Source organism: Garra rufa, unplaced genomic scaffold (assembly GCF_049309525.1).
Source record: "Garra rufa unplaced genomic scaffold, GarRuf1.0 hap1_unplaced_013, whole genome shotgun sequence".
NCBI classification, from domain to species: Eukaryota; Metazoa; Chordata; class Actinopteri; order Cypriniformes; family Cyprinidae; genus Garra; species Garra rufa.
Genome location: NW_027394288.1, coordinates 265,001 through 280,000, shown reverse-complemented (window position 1 = coordinate 280,000; position 15,000 = coordinate 265,001). Strand labels below are relative to the sequence as shown.

The window sequence follows — 15,000 nt, the reverse complement described above, 5'->3', positions numbered from 1 at the left end:
TGGGAACGCATATATGGGTCTTGAATGGCATATTTATGGGCCAAGTGGGCATGGGTTTGAACTGGGAATGCACATATGGGTCCTGCATAGAATTTTTATAGGCCAAGTGGGCATGGGTTTAAAATGGGAACACAAATATGGGTCCTGCATGACATATTTATGGGCCAAGTGGGCATGGGTTTGAACTGGGAATGCATATATGGGTCCTGCATGGCATATTTATGGACCAAGTGGGCATGGGTTTGATCTGGGAATGCATATATGGGTCCTGCATGGCATATTTATGGGCCAAGTGGGCATGGGTTTGATCTGGGAATGCATATATGGGTCCTGCATGGCATATTTATGGGCCAAGTGGGCATGGGTTTGAACTGGGAATGCACATATGGGTCTTGCATAGAATTTTTATAGGCCAAGTGGGCATGGGTTTGAACTGGGAACACAAATATGGGTCCTGCATGACATATTTATGGGCCAAGTGGGCATGGGTTTGATTTGGGAACGCATATATGGGTCTTGAATGGCATATTTATGGGCCAAGTGGGCATGGGTTTGATCTGGGAACGCATATATGGGTCTTGAATGGCATTTTTATGGGCCAAGTGGGCATAGGTTTGAACTGGGAATGCACATATGGGTCCTGCATAGAATTTTTATAGGCCAAGTGGGCATGGGTTTAAAATGGGAACACAAATATGGGTCCTGCATGACATATTTATGGGCCAAGTGGGCATGGGTTTGAACTGGGAATACATATATGGGTCCTGCATGACATATTTATGGGCCAAGTGGGCATGGGTTTGATCTGGGAATACATATATGGGTCCTGCATGACATATTTATGGGCCAAGTGGGCATGGGTTTGATCTGGGAATACATATATGGGTCCTGCATGACATATTTATGGGCCAAGTGGACATGGGTTTGAACTGGGAATACATATATGGGTCCTGCATGACATATTTATGGGCCAAGTGGGCATGGGTTTGAACTGGGAATACATATATGGGTCCTGCATGACATATTTATGGGCCAAGTGGGCATGGGTTTGATCTGGGAATACACATATGGGTCCTGTATGACATATTTATGGGCCAAGTGGGCATGGGTTTGATCTGGGAATACATATATGGGTCCTGCATGACATATTTATGGGCCAAGTGGACATGGGTTTGAACTGGGAATACATATATGGGTCCTGCATGACATATTTATGGGCCAAGTGGGCATGGATTTGATCTGGGAACGCATATATGGGTCTTGAATGGCATATTTATGGGCCAAGTGGGCATAGGTTTGATCTGGGAACACATATATGGGTCTTGAATGGCATGTTTATAAGCTAAGTTTGGTTTGAACTGCAATTTTACTAATTTACTAATTTTACAGAAAATAACTTTTTTACAGTAGTTTTCTGTGATTTCAAATTACATTCATAACTTAGTAATATTACTAATAGTGGTGGGCCGTTATTGGCGTTAACGTGCTGCGTTAACGTGAGACTCTTATCAGGCGATAAAAAGAATATCGCCTTTAATCTATTCTCAAAGTTGGGTTGGGAACTGGGTCTAAACTACGCAAGATATGATGACTTTCACCTTGATATTTTAGTGTGGATGACGTATACTTAGCCACTGTAGGAGGTGAGAACGAGTCTTCAACCTGTGTGTATGCCTACTGTGAGTGTGAAATGACCACATCAAACAAGACGTGCAAACATGGATGCACCTATGAAGCCGCCGGGTTTGCTTCAGGGCAGGTGCGTTGCTAGACCCTGCACGTGCCCCAGTAAAATCTCAAGTTTGAGTTATAATTTACTTTGATAATCCCAAAATAAAGACATTAAACTATATGCAACAACTGAATTGACGCTTCTAAAAGCAACGCAGTTTAATCGAAGACTATGCACACAGATATCCATGCCCGCACGCGTCTGTGTATTTAAGGGGAACGCGCACGTCGTGCAGCCTTTTGCGCAGAAGTACTTGGTTACACAAGTTTGTATAGTTAATTATGTTGTAAATGCAATTGTCAAGCAGTTTGTGATGCATTTTGGAAACAGGAGATGAGTGCCTGGTCTAATGTGCCACCTGGCTTGAGAAACCCATTCTCAAAGACTACCTTTTAGTCTTTGTCTTTGTCTTTATTTGGGTAGCACACATATTCGGATAGCCTTCAGCAGAATTCAAATTAGCCATTTTTATCTAGATTAATCTAGATTAATTTCAAAATTACAGTGAGATTAATCTAGATTTAAAAAAAATTATCTATGCCCACCACTAATTACTAACAATATCTGTAAACTTGACTGTTATTTTAGGTCCTATATCATTAAAGGCAAATTACATTTTTTTTCTTTTTTATACAGGAAAATTACTTTTACAGTATTTTTTTGTGTTATTTTAAATTGTTAAAAACTTTGTAAAATTACAAACAATATCTGTAAATTAACAACTTAACTATTATTTTAAGTATTATTCCATTAATGACAAATTACAGGAATTCTTTTTTTTTTTTTTTTGCAGTATTTTTTCTGTTTTCTTAAATTACTTACACATTGACATAAAATTACAAAAACAATCTGTAATTAAATAATGTAGCTCATTAAGGTTTATGTCTATACTAACAATTTAATGTTCTTTTTGTACACTGTGTTCCAAATTATTATGCAAATTGGATATAAGTGTCATAAACATAAAAAAAAAATAGTTTTTCAATTAAACTCATGGATGGTATTGTGTCTCATGGCTCTTTGGGTCACTGAAATGAATCTCAGACACCTGTGATAAATAGTTTGCCAAATGAGCACAATTAAAGGAAAATTACTTAAGAAGGATGTTCCACATTATTAAGCAGGTCACAGGTTTCAAGCAACATGGGGAAAGAAAAAAGAACTCTCTGCTGCCGAAAAGTGTCAAATAGTACAATGCCTTGGACAAGGTATGAAAACATTAGATATTTCACAAAAACTTAAGTGTGATCATTGTACTGTGCAGATTTGTGGCTGATTCAGAGCACAGACTGGTTTGTTCAGGAAAAGGCAGAATGAGGAAGGTTTCTGCCAGACAAATTCATCAGATTAAGAGAGCAGCTGCTAAAATGCCATTACAAAGTAGAAAACAGGTATTTGAAGCTGCTGGTGCCTCTGGAGTCCCGCGAACATCAAGGTGTAGGATCCTTCAGAGGCTTGCAGTTGAGCATAAACCTACTATTCGGCCACTCCTAACTAATGCTCACAAGCAGAAATGGTTGCAGTGGGCCCAGACATACATGAAGACTAATTTTCAAACAGTCTTGTTTACTGATGAGTGTCGTGCATCTTTGGATGGTCCAGATGGATGGAGTAGTGGATGGAACATGTCCCAACAAGGCTGCGACGTTAGAGGTGGCGTTTTGGGCCGGAATCATAGGGAGAGAGCTGGTAGGTTCCTTTAGGGTCCCTGAAGGTGTGAAAATGACCTCGGCAAAGTATGAAAATGAGAAACTCATTGTGTGGCCCCCATCCTCCCCTGACCTCAACCAGATTGAGAACCTTTGGAGCATCCTCAAGCAAAAGATCTATTAGGTTGAGAAGCAGTTCACATCAAAACAGCAGCTCTGGGAGGCTATTCTGACATCCTGCAAACATATTCAATCAGAAACTCTCCAAAAACTCACAAGTTCAATGGATGCAAGAATTGTGATAGTGATATCAAAGAAGGGGTCCTATGGTAAGATGTAACTTGCCCTGTTAGGATGTTTTTGATTGAAATAGCTTTTGATTTCAGTAAATATGACCACCTAATGCTGCAAATTCAGAAAATGCCAATTTTCAGTTCTTTACAACCTATAAAATGTTTTAACTCTGTTGTGAATAATAATTTGGAACAGTGCATTTTCAGTTTTTTATTTTTGAAATAAATACTGTTATCATTAGGAGTTTTTTTCAATAAAATTCAAATTATGCCCTATGGTTGATGACTTAAAAAATTATACTGACTGTCATTTGCATTGACTAATTATGAAAATCGGAGAAAGATATAATTTGCATAATAATTTGGAACACGGTGTAATTTGAAAGTAAATCTTATTAGTTTTTATTTAGATGTATTTTACATTAAAACTCTGTAATTCTAAAAAAGTAGAATATGTATAAAATAGAAAATCAGTCTTAAAATCCACAAATCATGTAACCATGCAATAAAAATGCATTTAATTTTTTTTTTTTTTATAAAGAAAAAAATAACCAATAAAGAATGAGTGTATAATTTATTTGCATTAGTCGTGTCAAAAAGCAATACCACAGTAGTCCAAATGACAATACGTTTGCAGTCCTCTCTGGTGGAATATACAGTAGGATGATAATTTAGTGTGGGAAGCAGTGCATAATTCAAGTTGTTAAATGCTGAAAAAGCTATAGCGAATTCACTATAGCTCAGTTGACGCGCTTTCTAATTGCAATCTATGACGGTACTGGCGACAGCCAATGAGCGTTTGATTATCGCTGCCTTTGATTATTCTGGCCAATGACTAGTAGGGAGCCGTTTCCCGGTTAAATTTGAATATGCTGATCGGCTTCTGTTGCAGTCTGTTTCGGTCGTTCTTCTAGCAACGACTTTCACGTGGATTATTTTACGTCTGACTGTTTAATTCATATTTTGAGCGAGTTTTGGTTGTGGGATGAAGATTGAGAACAAACAAACTCGAATATGGACTTTTACCAGCAGCTGAAGATCATGCAAACTGCAAAAGGTACCTTTTACTATTATATAAAGTTCTATAGACTGTTACACTAGTTACATTAAGGTACTGAAGTGATATACTAATCGCGATTACATATTTTAGTATCCTACCAGTGTGTGTTACTGTGTTTTGTTAGTATTAACTAATACTGTTAGCTGCGGCTAGGCGGTAACATTATATTTATGTCTTGCCGAACATATGTAGTGAAAGAAATCTGCAGCTCACTTGAATAGTCAAATACAGACAGTTTACTTAAGATGTAATTGACCTAAATACAGTCACTAATGTTTTGATTCAAGATTAACAAACCAGGTTAGGCGTCAGTTACTGGATCTGTGCATTTTCTTCTTAAAGTTACAGTATAATTAAGCTTAACGTTACCAGTCGGTCTTAATTATAATCAAACAACAAAATACTAAAGAGAAAATCATTAAATGTACTTAACTTGCCTTTGTATTAGTCCTATTGTTTGTAACTACTTTGATCGTATGTTGAATGCAATACAATATTATAAATAACTATACTGTGATGATGTATTACTATTGTGAAATAATATGGTCATATCGTGCACCCATGCTAGTTTTAAGATCAAACTCACAAAATGTGACAGAACTTCAAAATGAGTAACCTAAGAACACTGTTATGTGAACTCATCTGACAGAGAGAGGACCTGAGTGAAAGCATGATCATTGGACTCCATGGAGAAGAATACTAGATGTAAACCAGGATTTTGGATCAGCTGTGCAGATTTGGTATGGAGCCGGTGAGTACATTTTCGCAAGCCCATGTCTGTCAGTAAGTAGATAATGTCTTATCAAACAAATTAATTTTAATTTAATTGATTGCTTGTGTGTGTGTTTCCCCTTATGATCCAGAAGTTTTGGGAATGAAAATCTTCTACTACATGATCTTCAGAGGAAGTAAGTATTCATTTTACATTAAGACACACTAACATTAATTTATTTTTAAAGGAAAGTTTGTAGTATTTTTCTTCAGTTTTTTGTTTTAAATTTGTTTTTGTTTTGTTTTTTACCCCCAGCTGATTCAGCTGATTCCTGGCCATTTGGAGGAGGACTGCTCTTTATCTGGTGTGTCTGTCACTTCTGGTGCAGAGTCATGGACCTTTTGTTGTATGTTTTGGTTATACTTATTCTCACACTACATTAATTATCAGAGCTACAGTGGTGCCCAAAATTATTAGAACACTAGTATTTAAACTACCTTAACTAATGGTTTAAACTTATTTATTTCATTTGCTATAGTGTGTCAGTATGAAATATCAGTTTACATTTCCAAGCGTTCTTTTTGCCATTAATTATAATAATCAGTGACACAATAAGTATGAAAACAAACAATGCTTGACACAGAGGTCTAATCTCATCATTTAAATCCAGAAGAACTGTGGCAACATCTCCAAGATGCTTAAAGAAACCTACCAGCAAAGCAGTACTGTTAAAAGTTTTAAGCACTTGTGTACAAATTCTGTAAAATGAGAACATTGATAAAAATGTCATAAATGTTTTCTTTATCAATTAACTTCTTTTAACTAAATTAAATCAACATTTGGTGTGACCATCATCTTGTGTTTAAAGCAGCTTTTGCACTTGGTGCACTTGCGGATAGTTTTTCAGGTTTGCAGGTGGGTCTCTTGAAGCATCTTGGAGACGTTGCCACAGTTCTTCTAGATTTAATCTGTCTCAGTTCTGTGCAGAATGGATGATGATAAGATCAGATCTCTGTTTGGAGCACTGGCTGTTGTCAAACAAAAATCTTACTAGATTATTACATTTAATGGCAAAATTAATGTTTAGAAATATAAAATAAATTACCCATTGAAACACTACAGCAAAAGATAGACATGACTGAATTAAAATCATTTTTAGCTGGTAAAAATACTAGTGTTCTAATAATTTTGGACACCACTTTATGGAGCCCATGGGAGTCAGTAGAATATTGTGGATTAAAATAAAATGATGTGGATGAAATAGAAATGCATTTTCAGTTAAATTTCATCTCGGAGCTCTAAATAACTGGTAATGAAAAATTCAATAATCTAAATTTACATCTGAAACTAATAAAATTGTTAATCTTGACAATTTTGTAGATGTATTGGTTTTGTATTTATTCAGTTTTAAAGGACTAGTTCAATTCTGGCACAAATATTTCCTGCTGATAATTTACTCACCCATGTGTCATTCAAGATGCTTGTGTCTGTCTCTTTTTCTGTCAAAAAGGTTTTTGAGGGAAAACATTCCAGGATTTTTCTCCATATTTAAATGGGAGCCAAGGGGTTGAAGGTCCAAATTTAATTGTCAATGCAGCTTCAAAGGGCTCTACATCATCCCACCCAAGGAATAAGGGTCACTGGGAACTTGTAAAGCCCTTTGAAAGCTGTATTGAAATTTTGAAACCTTTATCCTTGACCTTAATCCCACTGAAGTCCACTATATGGAGAAAAATCCTGAAATCTACTCCTCAAAAACTTGACTTTCTTTTCGACTTAAAGGTGCAATGTGTAATATTTAAGATTATCTCTAGACAGAAATGCAATATAATATAGATAACTATGTTTTCAGGGGTGTATAAAGACCTTACGTAATGAGCCATTATGTTTTTATTAACTTAGAATTATCAGTTTATATCTACATACACCGCGGGTCCCCTCACATGAAAGCCGACATTATGTTTCTACAGTAGCCCTGAACGGACAAACTGCTCTACAGATCGCGTTTCATCACTGTTGTTCAAGCGAAAAAACACTGACACAATGATGAACAAGTAACAGTAATATTCACAATAACATCGTTTTATTGAATTATCAAGTAAATCTAATTCCCTAATTTATAAAAGAAACTTCATTATTCTTTGCTGTCTAAAACGATGACAGCTTAATCCCGTGTCGGCTGCCGTAGCTTCTGTGAAGGGAGGGGTGAGCGGTGGACTAAACCGTTGGTTGCAATTCATAGCCTTACTGCTAGATGCCGCAAAAAATCTACACACTGCACCTTTAAAGAAAGAAAGATATGAACATCTTGGATTACATGGGGGTGAGTGAATTATCAGGAAATATTTTCTAATAGTTTTAAGGTAAACATGTATTTAATTAAACGTTTTAATGAAACTGTCCCATGTTCTTTTAATTTAATTGTGCTGTATTTCTTAAAAAATAGCTGAAATGTAAAATGTAAATTTTATATGGCATTTGTACAGACTTTGTATTGCAGACTGTTTTTTGTCTTTTAAATAAAAATGTTAATTGTCCACCTTGAGCATGCTTTGACACTTTATTGAAGTTTTTTTTTTTGTAATTATTTGGGGGGGGGGGGGGGGGGTGCTGCCGGGGCGTCCGGGTGTGTGACTAGGGCGTGGATTCCGGCACATCCCGGGGGGGGCGTCTGGGGCGGCCTGGACCTCCTGGGCGTTGGCTGGCCCCCATGTGGATCCCGGGTGCAAACCCACTTTAAACCCCTTTGGGCAGGTGGGGCCCAAATGGGTCTGTCATGAATTGCCCGATTAAGACCCACATAAGACCCTTACAGATCCCACTTAAAACCCACCTGGGCATCCACGGCGTGCCCCCATGTGGATACCAGGTGCAAGCCCACTTTATAACCCCTACAGACTGGTGGGCCCCAAATGGGTCTGACATGTATTGCCCGGTTAAGACCCACATAAGACCCTTACAGATCCCACTTAAAACCCATCTGGGCATCCACGGCTAGCCCCCATGTGGATTCCGGGTGCAAGCCCACTTTAAACCCCTACAGACTGGTGGGCCCCAAATGGGTCTGACATGTATTGCCCGGTTAAGACCCACATAAGACCCTTACAGATCCCACTTAAAACCCACCTGGGCATCCACGGCTGGCCCCCATGTGGATCCCGGGTGCAAGCCCACTTTAAACCCCTACAGACTGGTGGGCCCCAAAGGGGTCTGACATGTATTGCCCGGTTAAGACCCACACAAGACCCTTACAAATCCCACTTAAAACCCATCTGGGCATCCACGGCTGGCCCCCATGTGGATCCCGGGTGCAAGCCCACTTTAAACCCCTACAGACTGGTGGGCCCCAAATGGGTCTGACATGTATTGCCCGGTTAAGACCCACATAAGACCCTTACAGATCCCACTTAAAACCCATCTGGGCATCCACGGCTGGCCCCCATGTGGATCCCGGGTGCAATCCCACTCTTTGTGCAGGTGGGGCCCAAGTGGGTTTGGCATGAATTGCCCAATTAAGACCCATGCAGTACCCTTACAGGTCCCACTTAGTAAGTCTGGGCTTCCACAACTGGCCCCAATGTAAATCCCGGGTGCAAGCCCATAATGGGGCCCACATTTGCCGCCCATGAAGCCCTCATCTGGGCCCCACATGTCATTGCTGGCTGGGCTGTTTTTAGGGTATGGACAAATGAACTGTATTCTTTTAACAGAGTTGACCTGTTTTTAGGGTATGGACAAATGAACTGTATTCTTTTAACAGAGTTTACCTAGTTTTATCGTGTTGTTTTAAAGTCTTTTATGTGAACCTTGTAAATACACCAAATCTATTTAAACCAATTTTCTTTTATGTCTCATTCTTTTAACCACTAGTCATCTCTCACAGTTAAATCTGACCCCATTTTAGTCTTGTAACTCGGCTGATAAGGCCGATTGTTACACTTTTATGGGAGACCGCCTGGGAATACCAGGTGCTGTAAGCTTTTGCCTTTTCTTCAATATTTATATAATATGCTGGCTTTTACGGAGGCTGATCTTTAAATAGCCCACTTTTTGGAGCAGCCCTCGCTTATGGCTATACCGCGCTGAGAGCGCCCGATCTCGTCTGATCTCGGAAGCTAAGCAGCGTCGGGCCTGGTTAGTACTTGGATGGGAGACCGCCTGGGAATACCAGGTGCTGTAAGCTTTTGCCTTTTCTTCACTATTTATATAATATGCTGGCTTTTAGAAAGACGTGTTTTACCGCTCTATTTATTACAATCATTTACATGTATTATAGAGTTTTAAGTGTTTTACATGTTTTTTAGGCCATTTTATTACTCTTAACATTTTAAGTGTATGTGTCTTTAATAAATGGATGGTTGGCCTGTCATGTGACTAGACACATGACAGGAAGCAGGAAGTACAACTGTATAAGAGAGCAGCATGACAAACAAAGGACAGTCACCAAACTGTTGGATTGAGGAGTTGCTAATTTTAGAGCTCACCTTTCCATTCACCACCTGCAAACTTTGGATTACACTTTCTGTGGATTGTATATACACTGGTGGACACTCACATTGGACTTATCAACACACTGGGGTTCTTGGACTGTTTTTAGGGTATGGACAAATGAACTGTATTCTTTTAACAGAGTTTACCTGTTTTTAGGGTATGGACAAATGAACTGTATTCTTTTAACAGAGTTTACCTAGTTTTATCGTGTTGTTTTAAAGTCTTTTATGTGAACCTTGTAAATACACCAAATCTATTTAAACCAATTTTCTTTTATGTCTCATTCTTTTAACCACTAGTCATCTCTCACAGTTAAATCTGACCCCATTTTAGTCTAGTAACTCGGCTGATAAGGCCGATTGTTACACTTTTATGGGAGACCGCCTGGGAATACCAGGTGCTGTAAGCTTTTGCCTTTTCTTCACTATTTATATAATATGCTGGCTTTTACGGAGGCTGATCTTTAAATAGCCCACTTTTTGGAGCAGCCCTCGCTTATGGCCATACCGCGCTGAGAGCGCCCGATCTCGTCTGATCTCGGAAGCTAAGCAGCGTCGGGCCTGGTTAGTACTTGGATGGGAGACCGCCTGGGAATACCAGGTGCTGTAAGCTTTTGCCTTTTCTTCACTATTTATATAATATGCTGGCTTTTAGAAAGACGTGTTTTACCGCTCTATTTATTACAATCATTTACATGTATTATAGAGTTTTAAGTGTTTTACATGTTTTTTTAGGCCATTTTATTACTCTTAACATTTTAAGTGTATGTGTCTTTAATAAATGGATGGTTGGCCTGTCATATGACTAGACACATGACAGGAAGCAGGAAGTACAACTGTATAAGAGAGCAGCATGACAAACAAAGGACAGTCACCAAACTGTTGGATTGAGGAGTTGCTAATTTTAGAGCTCACCTTTCCATTCACCACCTGCAAACTTTGGATTACACTTTCTGTGGATTGTATATACACTGGTGGACACTCACATTGGACTTATCAACACACTGGGGTTCTTGGACTGTTTTTAGGGTATGGACAAATGAACTGTATTCTTTTAACAGAGTTTACCTGTTTTTAGGGTATGGTCAAATGAACTGTATTCTTTTAACAGAGTTTACCTAGTTTTATCGTGTTGTTTTAAAGTCTTTTATGTGAAACTTGTAAATACACCAAATCTATTTAAACCAATTTTCTTTTATGTCTCATTCTTTTAACCACTAGTCATCTCTCACAGTTAAATCTGACCCCATTTTAGTCTTGTAACTCGGCTGATAAGGCCGATTGTTACACTTTTATGGGAGACCGCCTGGGAATACCAGGTGCTGTAAGCTTTTGCCTTTTCTTCACTATTTATATAATATGCTGGCTTTTACGGAGGCTGATCTTTAAATAGCCCACTTTTTGGCGCAGCCCTCGCTTATGGCCATACCGCGCTGAGAGCGCCCGATCTCGTCTGATCTCGGAAGCTAAGCAGCGTCGGGCCTGGTTAGTACTTGGATGGGAGACCGCCTGGGAATACCAGGTGCTGTAAGCTTTTGCCTTTTCTTCACTATTTATATAATATGCTGGCTTTTAGAAAGACGTGTTTTACCGCTCTATTTATTACAATCATTTACATGTATTATAGAGTTTTAAGTGTTTTACATGTTTTTTAGGCCATTTTATTACTCTTAACATTTTAAGTGTATGTGTCTTTAATAAATGGATGGTTGGCCTGTCATATGACTAGACACATGACAGGAAGCAGGAAGTACAACTGTATAAGAGAGCAGCATGACAAACAAAGGACAGTCACCAAACTGTTGGATTGAGGAGTTGCTAATTTTAGAGCTCACCTTTCCATTCACCACCTGCAAACTTTGGATTACACTTTCTGTGGATTGTATATACACTGGTGGACACTCACATTGGACTTATCAACACACTGGGGTTCTTGGACTGTTTTTAGGGTATGGACAAATGAACTGTATTCTTTTAACAGAGTTTACCTGTTTTTAGGGTATGGACAAATGAACTGTATTCTTTTAACAGAGTTTACCTAGTTTTATCGTGTTGTTTTAAAGTCTTTTATGTGAACCTTGTAAATACACCAAATCTATTTAAACCAATTTTCTTTTATGTCTCATTCTTTTAACCACTAGTCATCTCTCACAGTTAAATCTGACCCCATTTTAGTCTTGTAACTCGGCTGATAAGGCCGATTGTTACACTTTTATGGGAGACCGCCTGGGAATACCAGGTGCTGTAAGCTTTTGCCTTTTCTTCACTATTTATATAATATGCTGGCTTTTACGGAGGCTGATCTTTAAATAGCCCACTTTTTGGCGCAGCCCTCGCTTATGGCCATACCGCGCTGAGAGCGCCCGATCTCGTCTGATCTCGGAAGCTAAGCAGCGTCGGGCCTGGTTAGTACTTGGATGGGAGACCGCCTGGGAATACCAGGTGCTGTAAGCTTTTGCCTTTTCTTCACTATTTATATAATATGCTGGCTTTTAGAAAGACGTGTTTTACCGCTCTATTTATTACAATCATTTACATGTATTATAGAGTTTTAAGTGTTTTACATGTTTTTTAGGCCATTTTATTACTCTTAACATTTTAAGTGTATGTGTCTTTAATAAATGGATGGTTGGCCTGTCATATGACTAGACACATGACAGGAAGCAGGAAGTACAACTGTATAAGAGAGCAGCATGACAAACAAAGGACAGTCACCAAACTGTTGGATTGAGGAGTTGCTAATTTTAGAGCTCACCTTTCCATTCACCACCTGCAAATTTTGGATTACACTTTCTGTGGATTGTATATACACTGGTGGACACTCACATTGGACTTATCAACACACTGGGGTTCTTGGACTGTTTTTAGGGTATGGACTAATGAACTGTATTCTTTTAACAGAGTTTACCTGTTTTTAGGGTATGGACAAATGAACTGTATTCTTTTAACAGAGTTTACCTAGTTTTATCGTGTTGTTTTAAAGTCTTTTATGTGAACCTTGTAAATACACCAAATCTATTTAAACCAATTTTCTTTTATGTCTCATTCTTTTAACCACTAGTCATCTCTCACAGTTAAATCTGACCCCATTTTAGTCTTGTAACTCGGCTGATAAGGCCGATTGTTACACTTTTATGGGAGACCGCCTGGGAATACCAGGTGCTGTAAGCTTTTGCCTTTTCTTCACTATTTATATAATATGCTGGCTTTTACGGAGGCTGATCTTTAAATAGCCCACTTTTTGGAGCAGCCCTCGCTTATGGCCATACCGCGCTGAGAGCGCCCCGATCTCGTCTGATCTCGGAAGCTAAGCAGCGTCGGGCCTGGTTAGTACTTGGATGGGAGACCGCCTGGGAATACCAGGTGCTGTAAGCTTTTGCCTTTTCTTCACTATTTATATAATATGCTGGCTTTTACGGAGGCTGATCTTTAAATAGCCCACTTTTTGGAGCAGCCCTTGCTTATGGCCATACCGCGCTGAGAGCGCCCGATCTCGTCTGATCTCGGAAGCTAAGCAGCGTCGGGCCTGGTTAGTACTTGGATGGGAGACCGCCTGGGAATACCAGGTGCTGTAAGCTTTTGCCTTTTCTTCACTATTTATATAATATGCTGGCTTTTAGAAAGACGTGTTTTACCGCTCTATTTATTACAATCATTTACATGTATTATAGAGTTTTAAGTGTTTTACATGTTTTTTAGGCCATTTTATTACTCTTAACATTTTAAGTGTATGTGTCTTTAATAAATGGATGGTTGGCCTGTCATGTGACTAGACACATGACAGGAAGCAGGAAGTACAACTGTATAAGAGAGCAGCATGACAAACAAAGGACAGTCACCAAACTGTTGGATTGAGGAGTTGCTAATTTTAGAGCTCACCTTTCCATTCACCACCTGCAAACTTTGGATTACACTTTCTGTGGATTGTATATACACTGGTGGACACTCACATTGGACTTATCAACACACTGGGGTTCTTGGACTGTTTTTAGGGTATGGACAAATGAACTGTATTCTTTTAACAGAGTTTACCTGTTTTTAGGGTATGGACAAATGAACTGTATTCTTTTAACAGAGTTTACCTAGTTTTATCGTGTTGTTTTAAAGTCTTTTATGTGAACCTTGTAAATACACCAAATCTATTTAAACCAATTTTCTTTTATGTCTCATTCTTTTAACCACTAGTCATCTCTCACAGTTAAATCTGACCCCATTTTAGTCTTGTAACTCGGCTGATAAGGCCGATTGTTACACTTTTATGGGAGACCGCCTGGGAATACCAGGTGCTGTAAGCTTTTGCCTTTTCTTCACTATTTATATAATATGCTGGCTTTTACGGAGGCTGATCTTTAAATAGCCCACTTTTTGGAGCAGCCCTCGCTTATGGCCATACCGCGCTGAGAGCGCCCGATCTCGTCTGATCTCGGAAGCTAAGCAGCGTCGGGCCTGGTTAGTACTTGGATGGGAGACCGCCTGGGAATACCAGGTGCTGTAAGCTTTTGCCTTTTCTTCACTATTTATATAATATGCTGGCTTTTAGAAAGACGTGTTTTACCGCTCTATTTATTACAATCATTTACATGTATTATAGAGTTTTAAGTGTTTTACATGTTTTTTTAGGCCATTTTATTACTCTTAACATTTTAAGTGTATGTGTCTTTAATAAATGGATGGTTGGCCTGTCATATGACTAGACACATGACAGGAAGCAGGAAGTACAACTGTATAAGAGAGCAGCATGACAAACAAAGGACAGTCACCAAACTGTTGGATTGAGGAGTTGCTAATTTTAGAGCTCACCTTTCCATTCACCACCTGCAAACTTTGGATTACACTTTCTGTGGATTGTATATACACTGGTGGACACTCACATTGGACTTATCAACACACTGGGGTTCTTGGACTGTTTTTAGGGTATGGACAAATGAACTGTATTCTTTTAACAGAGTTTACCTGTTTTTAGGGTATGGTCAAATGAACTGTATTCTTTTAACAGAGTTTACCTAGTTTTATCGTGTTGTTTTAAAGTCTTTTATGTGAAACTTGTAAATACACCAAATCTAT

General features: G+C 38.8%; 7 non-coding genes across 7 annotated transcripts; all 7 read left to right on the top strand.

The window, feature by feature from the left end:
• The first annotated feature begins 9,510 nt into the window (after positions 1-9,510).
• On the top strand, positions 9,511-9,629 carry LOC141314990 (5S ribosomal RNA). Its single transcript, XR_012350534.1, has one exon. It is a non-coding gene; the product is annotated as a 5S ribosomal RNA (ribosomal RNA).
• Positions 9,630-10,430: 801 nt separating this feature from the next.
• LOC141314810 (5S ribosomal RNA) lies at positions 10,431-10,549 on the top strand. The gene has a single exon (XR_012350354.1). It is a non-coding gene; the product is annotated as a 5S ribosomal RNA (ribosomal RNA).
• Positions 10,550-11,351: 802 nt separating this feature from the next.
• LOC141314809 (5S ribosomal RNA) lies at positions 11,352-11,470 on the top strand. The gene has a single exon (XR_012350353.1). It is a non-coding gene; the product is annotated as a 5S ribosomal RNA (ribosomal RNA).
• An 801-nt stretch (positions 11,471-12,271) lies between these two features.
• On the top strand, positions 12,272-12,390 carry LOC141314808 (5S ribosomal RNA). The gene has a single exon (XR_012350352.1). It is a non-coding gene; the product is annotated as a 5S ribosomal RNA (ribosomal RNA).
• Positions 12,391-13,191: 801 nt separating this feature from the next.
• Positions 13,192-13,311, top strand: LOC141315086 (5S ribosomal RNA). Its single transcript, XR_012350628.1, has one exon. It is a non-coding gene; the product is annotated as a 5S ribosomal RNA (ribosomal RNA).
• Positions 13,312-13,395: 84 nt separating this feature from the next.
• LOC141314807 (5S ribosomal RNA) lies at positions 13,396-13,514 on the top strand. The gene has a single exon (XR_012350351.1). It is a non-coding gene; the product is annotated as a 5S ribosomal RNA (ribosomal RNA).
• Positions 13,515-14,315: 801 nt separating this feature from the next.
• Positions 14,316-14,434, top strand: LOC141314805 (5S ribosomal RNA). Its single transcript, XR_012350350.1, has one exon. It is a non-coding gene; the product is annotated as a 5S ribosomal RNA (ribosomal RNA).
• Positions 14,435-15,000: the final 566 nt, after the last annotated feature.